Genomic DNA, 16,097 nt, shown 5'->3' with positions numbered 1-16,097 from the left:
TAATGTGCAGGGGAACTGAATAGACATTTTTTCAAAGGAGACACAAATGGCCAAGAGGTCCATGAAAAGATGCTCAACATGACTAATCACCAGGGAAATGAACATCAAAACCACCATAAGATATTACCTTGCATCTGTTAGAATGGCAATCATCAAAAACACAAGAGGTAGGTGTTGCTGAGGATGTGGAGAAGAGGGAAACCTTGCGTATTTTGGTGGGAATAGAAATTGGTGCAGCTGTTACAGAAAATAGTATGGCAGTTCCTCAAAAAATTAAAAATAGAGCTATCATATGATCTGTAATCCCTCTTCCAAGTATATATTCAAAGGAAATGAAAACAGGATCTCAAAGAGAAATCTGCACTCCTGTATTCATTGCAACATTATTCAGAATTACCAAAATCTGGAAACAACGTAAGTATCAGTGGATGAATGGATAAAGAAGATGTGCTTCATATATACAATGGAATATTATTCAGCCATGAGAAAGAAGGAAATCCTGTCATTTGCAATAACGTGGATGGAGCTTGAGGTTATTATGCTAAGTGAAATAAGGCAGATAGAGAAAGGTAAATACTACATGGCATCACTTATATGTGAAATCTAAATAAAAAGCAAATTCATAGAAACAGAGTAGAAAGTGGTTGCCAGGAGCTGGGAGATTGGGAAAACAGGGTATAGTTACTAAAAGAGTATAAACTTTCATCTATAAGATGAATAAGTTCTGAAGATCTAATGTAAAACATGGTGGGGGAAATTTTTTCGCAAAATATATGTGCATGAAAAGACTATGATGTAGACTTGAATTATCTAATAATCTTTTTGTCAATTATGTCTCAATAAAGCAGAAATTTAAAAAAAAAGTAGAGAACAGTTCTATCACCCACTGCCACGTGCCACCAATTATCCTTGAATGATGTAGACTTGAATTATCTAATAATCTTTTTGTCAATTATGTCTCAATAAAGCAGAAATTAAAAAAAAAGTAGAGAACAATTCTATCACCCACTGCCACGTGCCACCAATTATCCTTGTGCTACTCCTATGTAGTCAAAGTCTCCCCACAAACTTAAACCCTGGCAACCATGGAACAGTTTATAATTTTGCATTTTCCAGAATGTCATATAAATGGAGTCATTCAATATGTAGTTTTTTGAGTCTAATTCTTTCACTTCATATAAGCATTTGAAATATATCTCATGTTGTTACATGTACCAATAGTTCATTCCTTTTTATCACTGAATAGTATTCTATTTTATGGATATATCACAGTTTATCCATTCCTTGATTGAGGAACATTTGAGTTGTTTCCAGTTGTTAGTAATTATGGGCAAAGTTGCTAGAAAGATTCATAAACAGGTTTTTGTCAGAACACAGTCTTTTTTTTTTTTACTTGGGTAAATATCTATGAGTGGAATCAATGGGTGGTATGGTAAACATATGTTTAACTTTTATAAGAAACTGCCAAACTGATTTCCAAGTGGCTGTACTATTTTGTATTCACACCAGCAATGTGTTAGAGTTCTCCTTGCTTTACGTCCTTTCTAGTACTTGGCATTGTCATTTAAAAATCTTTTTAGGGGCACCTGGGTCGCTCATTCGGTTAAGCATCTAACTCTCGATTTCAGTTGAGGTCATGATCTCATGGTTGTGAGATCGAGCCCTGCATCAGGCTCAGCACTAGGTGTGGGGCCTGCTTCTGATTCTCTCTCTCCCTCTTCCCCTCCTCCCTGCTCATGTGTTTTCATTCTCTTTCTCTCTCAAAAAATAAATAAAATAAAAATAAAAATCTTTTAATATTTTATTTTAGCCATTCTAATACTTCTATAGTGGTATCTCATTGTGGTTTGTGTTTGCATTTCCCTAATGATTACGTATGCTAAGCATATTTTTCATGTGCTTGTTTTCCATCCATATGTTTTATTTCATGAGGTGTCTTATTTTATACAGTTTTAATTGGGTTATTTTGTAATTTTGAGTTTTGAAAGTCCTTTATATATTCTTACACAAGACCTTTGTCAAATATGTGATTTGTAAATATTTTCTCCTAGTTGGTTGTTTTCCCATTCACCTAATGGTGGCTTTTGTAAGAATAAGTTGTAATTTGGATGAAGTCCAATTTATAATTTCTTTTTCTTTTCGGATTATGGTTTTGGTGTCAAGAATTCATTGCCTCATTCAAAGTCACAAAGATTTTTTTCTCACATTATTCTTCTAAAATTTTTGTAGTTAATATTTCACATTTAAATTTATTATCCATTTGAGTTGTTTTTTGTATGAAGTGTGAGGTACATAATGAGGCTCTTTTTTTCATGTTGACATCCATTCATTCTAATTGTTGAAAAGATTATCTTTTCTCCATTGAATAGTCTTTATCAAAACTAATTTGTGTGTGTCTATACCTGGATTCTCTGTTCCGTTCTGTGAATCCATGTGTCTGTCCTTTTGCCAGTAGTATGCTGTCTTGATTTCTGTAGGTTTATCCATTAGTAAGTAATAGTAAGTAATGAAATCAATTTTTATTTGATTATTCTTCCACCTTTGTTCTTCTTTTTCCAAAGCATTTTGATATCCTAGCTCCTGTGCCTTTCCATATTTTAGTATTAGATTGTTGTACAAAAAAGCCTGGTAGTTTTGACTGGATTTCATTGAATGTATAGGTCAATTTGGGAAGAGTTGACATTTTAACAGTATTGTCTTCCCCAACTTGTTTTTTTAACCTCCACAGATAAGTCAGCATATAAACTGATTTTTGTAGTCATTGGTTATTTAGATATTTCCCTGTTTTTCTAATTTCTTTGTTTGTCATTCCCTCCTACAAACTGTGCTGTGCTTCTCCATTCAGTTTCCTTGTGACTGTTTGCAGGTAAAATGGGTAATTCTGGGAGTGGCAAATTCTTTTAGTATTTGTGTGAGATATCTTTATTCTCATTCTTACATAATAAATTAGCTAGGTATAGAATTGTAGACTAATTTTTTCCCCCTATGCATTGAAATATCACTTCAAAGTCATCCATTCTTTAATACTATTTGTAAAAAATGTTATTAGTCTGACAGTTTTTTCTTTATTTTTTCCCTTTATTTTGATGTTCTGCATTGTCATCATGATGTGTTTAAGCCTAATTAAAAAATTTTTTTCCTGCTTAAGATTCATGATTCAGGAATTTGCAGATTCATGTCTTTAATCAGTTCTGGGAAACTTCTGGTCATTATCTCTTCAGGAATGCCTCATTTTCTTTCTCCAAATTACTCAAGAAGAGCATGTGTGTGTGTATATACACACATGCACTTGTAGTCTTCTCATATTTTCCATCTCTATACAGGATTTTCTGGGCAATTTCTTTAGACCTGATCTTCAGTTTACTAATTCTTTTGTTATTTTGTCAGTTTTTATCATATCTATTGCTTTTAATTTTATTATAGGTTTTATTTCTAGAAGTGTTATTTGGTTATTTAAAAAAATCTGAGTTGTTCATTTTTCTTAGTGTTTTGTTCTGATGGATTTTTGTTCCTTCATTTTGTCTTTATCGTTTTGCATTAATTTTTAGAGATATTTTTAGGTAGCCGTATTGTATATATTTTCTCTAGGTTCTTTTCCATTTGCATATTCTGTCTGCCCTCAGACATGTGGCTTTTTTGCAGGTGAATTCTGCAATTGTTCTTTCAGAGGTAATAACTGGGAGAGCTTTACAGTTGTTGGGGTATCATCTCCATGGGATCAATTTTTGTATAATTTTCTGGTCTTTGGACACAAAATCTGTACAATGTAAAGGCCTGTGGTTTTGGTTTCTCAAGGGAGTTCCCCCGTCTTCCCTGTATATATCCTATGATAGAGGATATATTTTCCTTTTTTTCTTTTCCATTATCTCTTACCTCCTTCCACCTATCATTCCTCCATGTAGCCCCACAAGCCCTGAGTCAGCTCCCCATGGTGAATGCCCTTTGTTTATGGAACTAGGTATTTTCCTTTATTTTCTTATAAGCTCAAGTATTTATTTCAAACATTCTGTTGTTGTTAAATGCTTATATCTTGTTAATTCTTGAGCAAGGTAATCAGCACTGTTAGCCACCTTGCTGTAAGGAATCCTGTAGATTACCCATTACTTGTCTACCCTACTCCACCACTTCTTCAACCTAAGTACCATTTCTTATGGATTTTCTTTCTTCCATAATACCTAGTATAGTATTTATGTGTAGTAGATGCCAAAAATTGCTTGTGGAAGGAATATATAAAAGTGAAGTGTGTATTTCAGGTTTCTCTAGTAGAATGGAGAGTGAGTCATTTCTAGAAATGTGGTAAAAATAGAAGAATAATTATATCACTTTGGCCAGATCAAATTCTGTTGGTCTCCCCAGATTCATTCTCTCTGTACTTTTCTGCCCTATTCTGTGTCCTAGGGAGACTAACTACTATGAATGAATCGTTTAAGCTCCCTGGTTCTCTGACTTCCAATGGCGTTGGGTTAATGAGAAACACCAGTAGGACAAGGAAAAACAAGAAAAGAATAGGTTAAAGTAGGGCTTCTCAAACTTTAATATGCCTACAAGTTACTTGGGAATCTTTCTGAAATGAAAATTCTGAATCACTGGGTCTGAGGTGTAGTCCATGGTTCTGCATTTCTGCCAAACTCCTGGGTGATTGCTGTTGATGTTCTGAGGACCACTCTGTAAGTGTCAGGGGTTAGAGTATTTTTCCCTTCTTTGGGTGTCTGCATTCCAACACTGGCTGTGTCCATCCCTCTTTGACAATGTTTCTCTACTTTAGCTATATACTTTAGAATTATCTATGAGGTTTTTATATATATATATATATATATATATATATATATATATATATATATTTTTAAGATTTTGTTTATTTGACAGAGAGAGAGAATGAGCAGGGGGAGCAGTGGAGGGAGAGGGAGAAGCAGGCTCCCTGCTGAGCAGAGAGTCTGATGCAGGGCTCAATCCAAGGACCCTGAGATCATGACTGGAGCTTAAGGCAGACGCTTAACTGACTGAGCCACCCAAGTGCCCCTCAATGAGGTTTTTGAAAACCTGATGCCCTGGCTACATCCCAGTTATATTACCTCAGAATCTTTGGGGGTGGGACTGAGGTGTCAATAATTCTTAAAGCTCCAATATACAGCCAAGGTTGAGAACAATGGATAGATCTTTGACTATAGTTCTGTTGGTTGGCCCCCTTTCCATGGCTACAACTCTTCAAAGGCAGTGATAACCCTGTTTTCCCCACTCCTTGCCCCTTCAGATCTATGAGTAGTTGTGATTTCTGGTTATTGCTAGTTACAGAGTTTCTCAACCTCCTCTTTAGGTTCCCTTAACCCTGCCCACATCTCTTTAAATAATCTCTTTAATGAATTACAGTAGTCACCCTTTATCTGTGGTTTTGCTTTCTGCAGTTCAGTTACCCATGGTAAACCACAGAAACAAATGATGATCCTTCTGACATGTTGTCAGAAGGTCAGTAATAGCCTAATACTAATACTAATACTAATACTAGGTCATATTGCCTATGTGATTCACCTCACTTCATCCCATCAGGTAGGCATTTTATTGTCTCATATCATCACAAGAAGGAAAAGGGCAAATATAGTAAAGTAAGATTTTGAGAGAGAAAGACAATATTCACATACTTTTATTATAGTATATTGTTTTAAATTGTTCTTTTTTTAACTGGTTATTGTTATTAAACTTTTTTTTTAAGATTTTACTTATATTTTATATTTGTCAGAGAGAGAGAGAAGACAGAGAGAGCACAAGTAGGGATAGTAGCAGGCAGAGGGAGAAGCAGGCTTCTGGCTGAACAAGGAGCCCAATGCAGGACTCAATCCCAGCACCCTGGGATCATAACCTGAGCCGAAGGCAGACAACCAACTGAGCCACTCAGGCATCCCTGTTGTTAAACTCTTATTGTACCTAATATATAAATTAAATTTTATCGTAGGTATGTATAGGGGAAAACATAGTATATAATAGGTTTGGTACTACCCTTGGTTTCAGGCATCCACTGGAGGTCTTGGAATATATCCCTTAAGCATAAGGGGGCAGAGGACTATTCTATTATTAAACTCCCAGCTCTTTCCTGCCAAGACTCTTATTGACATTGTAAGATAAGAAATTTGATTTTTATTTTGTAGGTAATTGGGAAACCAATGTAGTCTTAGGAATAGTGTCATGTTCAGAATTGTGCATTAGTTATTGTTTTCAAATGAAACTTTTCATTTCACATACTTTAAATTTAGGAATATTGAATTTTACTGTAAGGTGCCAAGCTCAAAAATTTTTTTATATGTAACAGTTCTGCTAAACGTATGATTTAGCCAACACTGACTTTTTGAAATTAGAGAAAAGGAGTAATATAACATTAATTCAGTTTCCTTTTTAAAAAAGATTTTATTTATTTGAGAGAAAGAGAGAGAGAGTGGGGGGCAGAGGGAGAGAGAGAGAGAGAAGCAAACTCCCCATTGAGCATGGAGCCCTGACATGGGACTCAGTCTCACAACTCTGAGATCATGACCCGAGCTGAAATTAAGAATTGTATGCATAACTGACTGAGCCACCCAGATGCCCTACAATAATTCAGTTTCTAATTATTATTGTTCTTTAGCTGTGATGTAGCCATAACTTAATCTGTAGGTCAGATTGATTGATTTCTTCCTCATTAGGATTTTCTCGAACTTGCACCCTTACTGAAAAGCTGAGTCAAGTCACAATGCTATTGGTCTCTTGGTTTTCCTCGGAAGGTACTGGCAATTCCATTGCTTTGTGACTCATGAAGTCATCACTTGAAATAGTGAGTTTGAATTTGCTTTTTTTCTTCTTGAGTACTACCCATTTCCTTAGAGTTCACACTTCAAGAACTCCCTGGATATTCTAAGTTACCACTTTAAGAGGCTCTCCATTTCAGTTTCTCAATTCCCTACAAATAATCCTGCCTTTAATCCTAGCAAAGGACTTTCCCTACAAAGACCCCTAAGCCATCACCATTCCCCAGGAGAAATTTATTCTCTAATCTTCCATTCAGTTTCATCTTGTAAACATTGAGCCTCTGGCACTCTACCCAGAGCGTTGTTAGCCTTTTGTCTGTTCTTCCATATAAATAGGGTTTTGCAATCAGACTTGAGTATAATCTTGAACTGAACTCAAGTGAACAAATGATTTCCTCCCTGATTTTGTATTACAACTCTGTAGTGGGGGAAAAAAAGGTTTATAATTTGTTTTCACTACTGAGAACAGGGTAAGGGTTTACTGCTACTAATCCTACTTCAGGGCCATGGCCCTATTTTTAAGATAGGTGTAAAAAAAACATCAACTTGAGAAAGTGGTTTTTGAATGAAGCAGTGTTTCATAGCTCTAGCTACAGATTTAGATGCTCTAGCTCAGCCCATCTGGGGATATTCTCTTCCTCACTGCAATTTCTTTCTTCTCTTTCTTAAGACTGGAGAGAAGAGGGAGGGTCAGAAGTTTGGCTAAAACATGATAATAAATAATCATGTCGCCAGGTGACTTCTCTTTCATGTGATAAAATATATTGGTTTGAAAAAAATTTAGGAAATGTTTGATTGGGGCCTTCAGAAAGAGAGTTGTGTGTAAGGCACACTTGCCAAGGCCTTTTGGAACCATTTATTCCTAAAGGATCTGCTTGCTGCTATGTAGATACAGTCTGAAAGATTGAAAAATTAAAACCATCAGTGTGCACTGTGAAAGAAAATGAGCTTCTTAGGCTTTAGTGGACCTTTAAATATGTGAATTTTTTTGTAAGCTAATTCAAATGTTAATAAAAAAGATAAGAGAATTGATCTGAATGTCTTTATTCTTATACTCATAAACCAAATTCTGTACATTAGTTCGGAAATATTGAACCTTTAACCAATTATAAACACCTCTATTCTAATTATTTAGATTGAAGTACTTCTAAGGATTGCATCTAGGCATGTAGTTACTGCAATGAATGTTTTCGTAAGGTTTTTTTTTTTCTATAATGTCTTCATTTTTTTTCTTTTATAAAATTTAGAAATGTTTCAGGTGTTTTGGGATGTTCTTGTAGCTATTTATGGGCAATAGATGAATTGATTAGTAATAAGCTAATGGATCACCTAGTTCCCTAGTATGTCCTTCATATTCTATGGTTCAGGTACAGATTTCTAAGAGAACAGTGGACATATACTTCTATGAACCATCTTTGCTAAAGGAAAGCCTCAAATGCACCACAAATCCCAAACAACCATTCATACAAATCCGCTGGTTTTGGAATGATGTTTGCTTTCTTAATTACTTTTTCTATTTTTTTTAATTACTTTTTCTAAAGACCAGTATTAAAAGCAGTTTGCCAAGAGAAAGACTAAGGAACTATTTTAGAATAAAAGAGACTAAGAGAATTGACAATTGAATGCAATTCATGATGCATGATATTTTGGGCCATGAAAACATTGTTGTGGTAATAAACTCTGAATGAAATCTGTAAATTAGATAATAATATTGTATTCATGTTAATTTTCTGATTCTGATAATTATATATATTTTATAAGAGGATGTCCTTCTTTATTAGGAATACATATAGTATTTAGGCTAAAGGAGGATCACATCTCTAACTTATTCTCAAATTGATTGAGAAAACATGTTTGTATGCATACACACATCAGATACATGTATATGTAAGGTATACACATATGAGTGTACGCCTGCACTTTTGTTTACGTGCACACAAAAAAGAGTTAGATAAAGCACATGTGGTAAAATACTAACATTTGGGGAATGTGGATGAAGTCTATATAGGAATTATTTTTTAAATTAATTAATTTTTTATACAGGAATTATTTGAGCTGTTCTTGCAACTCTTTTCTGTCAGTCTGAAATTATGTCAAAATTAAAAATTAAAAGAAAAGACTAAAAACCACTTTGCATGTTTTTGACAAGGGAACAGGTTGCTGCTCAGGAGCAATAAGATAGGAAAACCCAATCATTTATAGGAGATTGTAGGTCCTATTAAAACTTAGTCAACACTATTAGTCCATGTGTTTTCATATGGATGTTCTTTAAAACCACAACTAAATCTTCATTAAGGAAATTATGTTCAATGAATTAGAACAAATTCAACCAGAGAGTAGGAAGTAGTCATTTTGTAACATTTCACCTTGTAGTTGTTGTCAAATGCCAAAATGCCTTCCGTGTATTAAATATGATGGTATATGCTTATTTTCATGAGCACCGATACTTTTCAGATGTTTGTTTTATTAGCCTACCTACCTTTCTTCTTTCTGGTAATGAAAACACTGAGTCTTGTTAATTTCAGGGTAAACAGGAAATGCGTAGTGGATTCTTTATAGATACATGTCCTTGTTGTTAGATTTGCAAATTCTTATGAAACGTTAAATGTATTAAATGATGGGGAATAGTTTACTTTCTGTTCTATTTCACCAAATCTTTTCTTCAGAACATTTTTCCCCTTTGCCTCAGACACTTTTTTTTTTTTTTAAAGATTTTATTCATTTATTCGACAGAGATAGAGACAACCAGCGAGAGAGCGAACACAAGCAGGGGGAGTGGGAGAGGAAGAAGCAGGCTCATAGCGGAAGAGCCTGACGTGGGGCTCGATCCCATAACGCCGGGATCACGCCCTGAGCCGAAGGCAGACGCTTAACCACTGTGCCACCCAGGCACCCCAGCCTCAGACACTTCTTACTCAGTATATATATTCTCACAAGACTCCACCTTCCTTATCCACAGACCCATGTGCTCCAGGGCAGGCAACCTCATCCCTATTTATAGGGGAGTAGCTTTCCTAATCCAATCACGGTGATCCCATTTCCCTTGCCAGTGACTGGGTTTAGGAATCAACATCCAGCTCATTTTTAGCCAAAGAAAAATGCTGATTAGGATTTAAGGAGCATTTAATTTACCCCTGAGAAAGAGACGTTTTGCTTCCTTACTTTGGAGTCTAGGTATGAAACCTCTAAGTGTGCAGCTATCTGAGGGCAAAGCTGGTGAAGGATAGGACTGTGGAAAGACTGAAAGACTCTAGGTACTTGATGACACCTATGAGCTGCTGAATTAGTTAGCCCTGGAATTAAAATTGCCTGATGACTGTGAATCTGTGTTACTTGAAGGCAAGTGTGTGCTAACCTATTATTATATATCCTGGAAGTTTTTTAATAATTTTTTTTAATTCCATGATTTATTATTAAAAAGCCAGTTCATTCATCAAACCAACCAGATGATATATAGGCTTTTGTTATTTCACTTAAACAATCCATAGAAATGCAGTTTCCTTGATTCATAGTCACCATCTCATTCACCTTCTGAGATATATAATAACATTTTAGAAAGGGAGATTTGTGATAAAGAAGATGAAGGAATTCTGGCTCAAAGTGGTGGTAATGATGTTTGCCTTCTTCATAAATGATAGTGAGAATTAAATGTGTTACCATATTTAAAGCTCATAGAATAGTGGCTGGCAGGTAGTGAGTTCACAGTGATTGCTAACAATAGCAATGATAATAATAATTATCCTTTTTTATGGCTTTTATTGCTAATAAACTTACCATCTCAATTTTAAATAGTTTTTATTCTAAGTAACAGATTCTTTGAGAAGCAAATGAACACTACCAATGAATTCAATTTCATAAGATTTTTAGGGAGTAAGTAACTCTCAGTTCTTAGATGAAAAACTTGAAAACTTGAATCCTATATACAGAACTTTCCACCTACAAGTACACTTTTGGTCACTGTACTGATACCAAGTCCAACATAATAAAATTTAAAATTTTGAACGGCAGCATGATGCAGTGTGGCATTTATCAAATTCTGTTTAGGCTACAATACAAGGTTGTGAGATAGATTTAGTAGAATCGCAACCAGAATTTTAAAGAATTGAACTATAATCAAATAGGATGACTAAAATCAGAATAAACTGCATGTATAAAGGTAAGTATTATTTCATGAAACTTTCAATAGCATATGCGTGAATTGGGTTATATTATAGACTGTATTTCTCACTGTGAGTTTTGGTCATTGGTATGGCAGAAAAACATGGGCTCTGTAGCAAGACAGACTTGGCTTCAAGTGTCTAACTTACTGGCCTCTTATATGGAAAAAAAGCACGGAACTGTGCCTACAACATAATAGGCACTCAAAGCAACGTCCCTTCTTTCTTGCCTCTGTCCACAGCCTTCCTCCTCCTCTTCCCCAGGTGGACTTGAGCTTATGAAAGCATAGAGTGAAGCGGCACTGACATTAGCAAAGTGTCTTCAAACAACAGATATCACTGTTTTACGTATTATATATTCATCCAAGCTCGAAACCCCAGGAGCACATTGAGTGATGTGAGTCCTGAAGCAGGGAAGATCAATTATATTTAAACTACAACAAATAGTTTCTCATGTGTTCCTCACAGCTAAGAAATCGCTCTGGTCTATTCTTAAAATATCAGTATTGAACAAAACAAGGAACTGATTCTCCTCTTGCCCTTCCTCCCCGCTTCCTTCCTTCCTTTTCCTCTTCTTCCTCCTCCCTTTCCTCTTTCCTTTTCTTCTTCTTTAGTAAAACATCTGTCTTGGGGCCTGAACTTAGTGAAACTGCTGAGTTAGTCAAGGCAGTAAATCGAACGGGTCCCTTTTACCTCTAGAAAATAGGAAAGCATCCTTCTGCCATTGAGCTGGCACCCTTGGCGGGATCAAGTGCTACTGTTAACAGGAAGGCAGGAAAGTACATTATCACTTCAGGGCTGTCATTACCAGAGGGTTTCACTATGAACTATAGCATTCAGAGAAAGCAGGCAGGAGGGAAAAGGGGAGGCCCAAAGAGCAGAAAGGGAAGGAAATAAAAAGCAAGATTTTGTCTATTTGTTTATGAGGCTGACTGGAATGGTGATGATACTGATAGTAGAAGAATTCAACTCGAATGCAAAACAACATACTACTTTCATTTAAAAGGTGATTAAGACAGCCACCTTCTTCTTTTATCCCGTAGATACATGTATGGAAAAATGCAGGCTCAGCCACACCCATGGCTTCATCTGATCAATTCATGTGCATCTTAAGCCTGTTAAGACAAGAACTTCTATTTAGTTATAAACCTCAAAATGTATATTTTAGTACCAGAGAAATCCCAAAGAGATCAGTTCATTTTATTTTTTCTTGCTACTTGTAGAAAAAAACACAGTTTAAGATATTTTTTCTCTTTGGTATAAATTTTAAAATTTATTTAAATAAATCATTTATGTAAGATCTCAAATTATAGCAATAAAATGGCTAAAGATATGAGAGTGCTTTAGATTTTTTAACTTAGTTCATAATAACAGTTGCTAAGTGCTATATCTAAGTAATGTTATCACCATCTTATAACAGGGAATTTTGCTGAAGGCAAGGGAGAAAAGTTCAGCATCTTTGGTTTTGCTTTCTTCATTCCTTTATACCCAGATTGCTTAGCACAGACACTGAGCTCTTACCCGAGAGCAATTATAATCATTTTTGTCTGTTTCTTCGAAGTCTGTTTTCTGTCTGGATTCTGTTGTGCAGCATATCGGATAAGCAGATCCCTAATGAGTTCAAAGTCAGCTAGTTAGTTCCTGGATGTGTAGCAGGCCCTGTTAATCCAGTTATGTGCAGCAGGTTACTCATTTTTCCTGTATCTACCCTCCACCCTGCCTGCACTAAGGTTTCTAATTTTGTTGCAGAACAATTCACCTTTAGCAACAGAGAATTATCTTTTTTTTTTTTTAAAGCAACAGTGGTAAGCAAGGTGTTGTAGAAAAAGCAAACAGTATGGAGTAGCTATTATTATATAGAAGAGCTACTATTCCCTACAGGACCATCTGTTTTTCCCAACAAAAAAATACAGTACTTCCCTGAGTTATTTTTTAAAGGGCTTAAGCAGTCATTCAGATAATCAGACTTCATTGCTGTGAAATTTCATCAAAGTGTACTCAATCCTTGAACTCATATCTGGGTCCATTTTGCCAATCAGATAAAACTTCCTAGGCTTTTTCCTAGAGGCATGAGGGTTAACTTGATCTTATTGCATTGTAAAAGATTTTGTGCTACAAACCATTTTTCATAAAAGCTATTTGTTGTGTTAGGAGAACTCCAGACAGGCCCCTTGTTAGAATAGATTGGGGGGGGCAGATGGCTTGCCCTGCTTTGTCACTTAGGGTGAAATGAAAATTCTTAGAAATTCTTACAAGTTACCAGCAGAAGAAATGAAGAGACAAAAGTGATATGGAGGAAATTAGCATCTTATTAAGTAAAAATGTTATTTCTCTTGAACACACCAACAATTATCTAAAAAAAAAAAAAAAAAAAAAAAAAAAAAAAAAAANAAGTAAACAGCCCTAAGGAAATCCCTGATTTGGAAGCACTGAATTCACTTGTCTTAAGATTGTCACTTTTTTCCTTTCTTTTTTCTTTTCTGTTCTTTTGTTTTCTTTCCTTTCCTTTCCTGGACGTAGATGTTGAAGCCACCTGACTCCTTTCTTTTTTCCTTTGAAAGGTCAGCCACCCAAAGACAGCCCACTCACATCCACTCCAGCACAAACAGCCTTTGCATCAAAAAAGCACTAGGTGGTGCCCATTTTCTTTGCCGGTGAAAGAGCTGGATTTCCCCAAGGGAGTCGCTCCTGGGAAGTTGATCAGCCCCCAGCCCCACACAGTGCCCTCCCCTCCTCTGACAGATGACCAGGAGCATGGTGTCACGTTCAGTCATTTCCCTAAGTATCCTGGGGCTTGCTAGCTTTAGGACAGAGTTTTGGTTTTGGAAGTCAGTGGTTTTAAATGTGAAGTTAAGAGTGGAGGGTTGGTAGTGGCAAAAAGCTTTGAATATTCCCTTTGAAAAGAAAAGATAAGAGGAATAAAGGCTGTAACCCTGCCATCTGCGTCTCTAAAAAGTCATGGTTTACTATCTTTGCCAAGGCTTTCCTGCTGCCGTATCATCCAGACAATGCAGTTCACGTTCTAGTTTAATTTTTCCCACTTTTACCCATAATCAAGCTATAAAAATAATAAAAGAAAATAAAGGTTAATCTTAAATTTCAATTTGCCATCTCATGAAAATAATTCTTTGTCAAATGAAGTATGGTGAAACTGACGATTTTGCATGCCTATGTTCACCCTCATATTTACTCTTTGAAGAGGGGGCTTTATACCACTGGGTTTATTCCTTAAAAAAAAGAAAAATCTTATTAGGCACGCTTAACAGATTGTTGCTTTGTGAGCAAGGAGAGCAAATAACTGGCTAAGACGATGTTTTCTTCAGGATAATTTTATCCAGGCGATATGCCCATCAGATTTGTTTCAGAATTTAGGAGCATTTAGAAAGTTTTTGTTCTTGTAAAGATCTGGTATCAGCAGTTGGGTATGATCATACTGTTGCCACAAAATGAAAAGAGGAAAGGAATATATGGACTTTTTTTTCTTTTAGTTGAAATAGGCAAAATGATTGTCAATCTATTCTCTTGAAATTTGGCTGAAAAGGGTTAATTTGTTCGAATGTACTTATTGTGCTCTAAAGAGGGCAAGAAAATAGTTTTTTGAATGTTTTTTAGTAGACTCTTGGAGTAAAACCTGAACCCTGTTTCCTAGTTGGTGAACCATATCCCAAAATAAAGGGAAGATAAAGATTATCAGTAGTTTTAAAAAGTCGAACTAAGAAAAAAGCCTTATTATGAAACTATAAGAATTATTTCTGTGCTCTAGCTGCCCTGTCATATGTCATGACATGTGGCAGGTTGACTGCTCATTAATTCTATTTATATCAGTATGATAATCCACCCCACTGAGTACACATGTGTTAAAATATTCATAAATTATGTTTATTGTGAACAAATATACATTAAATGCCAAAAGAAGACCATTATTTAAAGACAAAACTAGTCAACAATCAAATAAGCATAGCCTTTTTACTGTCAGTCCACTACATTATGTTTTATCAAATTCACATTAATTGCCTCTCCTTCCAGTGCCTCATAGGGAATGTTTATCTTTTGTTTTTAAACTGTACAAAAGAAATAGATTTCATTGAAAGGAATAAACTTGGAAAACAAAAAATGTTATATTATCTGACCAACAATAATATCAACTGCAACAAACCATCTAAAGAGAAATTCACTTCTGGCCTCCAAATTAAAAAAATATGTCATTTGAACCATAATACAGACTTGAATTGAATTTGAGGGTGTTTCATGAAATCGTAGACCAAATTAAATAAATTGGATAACTTTTTGATAAAAGGCTGTAAATAAAAATTTGGGGTTTATATGTATTTTGGAAACAAACACATAAAGCCGTCGATGGTTAAGAAAATCTAGAGCATTGGGAATTGAAACCAATAATTAAAATAAACTGCAGCACACTGTGTTTTGAAACTTATTACTTCCAAATGAAACAATCTTGAACTACTCTATTTTGAGTGATTTCAGGAAGTTGAAAAAGTTGAGGTGATTATTCTTTTACAAGCTGCCTGTGCAGTTACAGACCACAGTTGAAAAGTTTGAATTCCTTGTCAAAATCCAAAGTGGTTTTGGTTAAAATATATTGCCTAACTTACCCAATTCATCATATTCTGAGTTAATGCCATGAAAACATCTAGGATTATTAATTATTAGGACCACACTTCAGGTATAACTAAAATAACGGTCATTTGAAAAAATGAACTGTGTCCTGGTCTAATAGTCTATTTGCAATACTCCCTAGGAAACTTATAAATTTTCAAAAGTTTAATTATACTTAAAGGGACACTTTTATTTCTAGAGACACATGACAAATGATGAGTAAATAGGAAATCCTGATTTTGTTTCATTGTTATTGTACCCTTCTTTTACAGAGCAGGGAAGGACAAAACATGGATATGAAATACGTTTTGGATGTTGCCAATACTTTGCTACAGGAGCGAAGCCATCACCCTCGGATTGCCGCTAACTTTGGGTAAGATTTTCATGTTTTTGTCATCGTCGTCGTCTTCTTCTTTTAAATTTTAGCTTTATTGAAGTATAATTGACAAATACAATTGTAAGATACTTCAAGTGTATATCATGAGGGTTTTATATACATATGTGTTGTAAAGGACTTTCCTCATCTACTTAATTAATACATCCATCCCTTCAT

The 16,097-nt window shown here is 35.3% G+C and overlaps 1 long non-coding RNA gene across 1 annotated transcript in view; it reads left to right on the top strand.

Moving 5' to 3' along the window:
• Positions 1 to 15,895, top strand: part of LOC117801792 — a 29,165-nt gene extending 13,270 nt beyond the window's left edge. Inside the window, exon 3 of the long non-coding RNA XR_004624502.1 lies at positions 15,817 to 15,895. This is a non-coding gene — a long non-coding RNA (uncharacterized LOC117801792). The remainder of the gene's footprint in view (positions 1 to 15,816) is intronic.
• Positions 15,896 to 16,097: the final 202 nt, after the last annotated feature.

This window comes from Ailuropoda melanoleuca, chromosome 4 (assembly GCF_002007445.2).
Source record: "Ailuropoda melanoleuca isolate Jingjing chromosome 4, ASM200744v2, whole genome shotgun sequence".
In the NCBI taxonomy this organism is placed as follows: domain Eukaryota; kingdom Metazoa; phylum Chordata; class Mammalia; order Carnivora; family Ursidae; genus Ailuropoda; species Ailuropoda melanoleuca.
The sequence above is the reverse complement of the archived record's forward strand: the minus strand, read 5'-3'. Positions and strand labels throughout refer to the sequence as shown.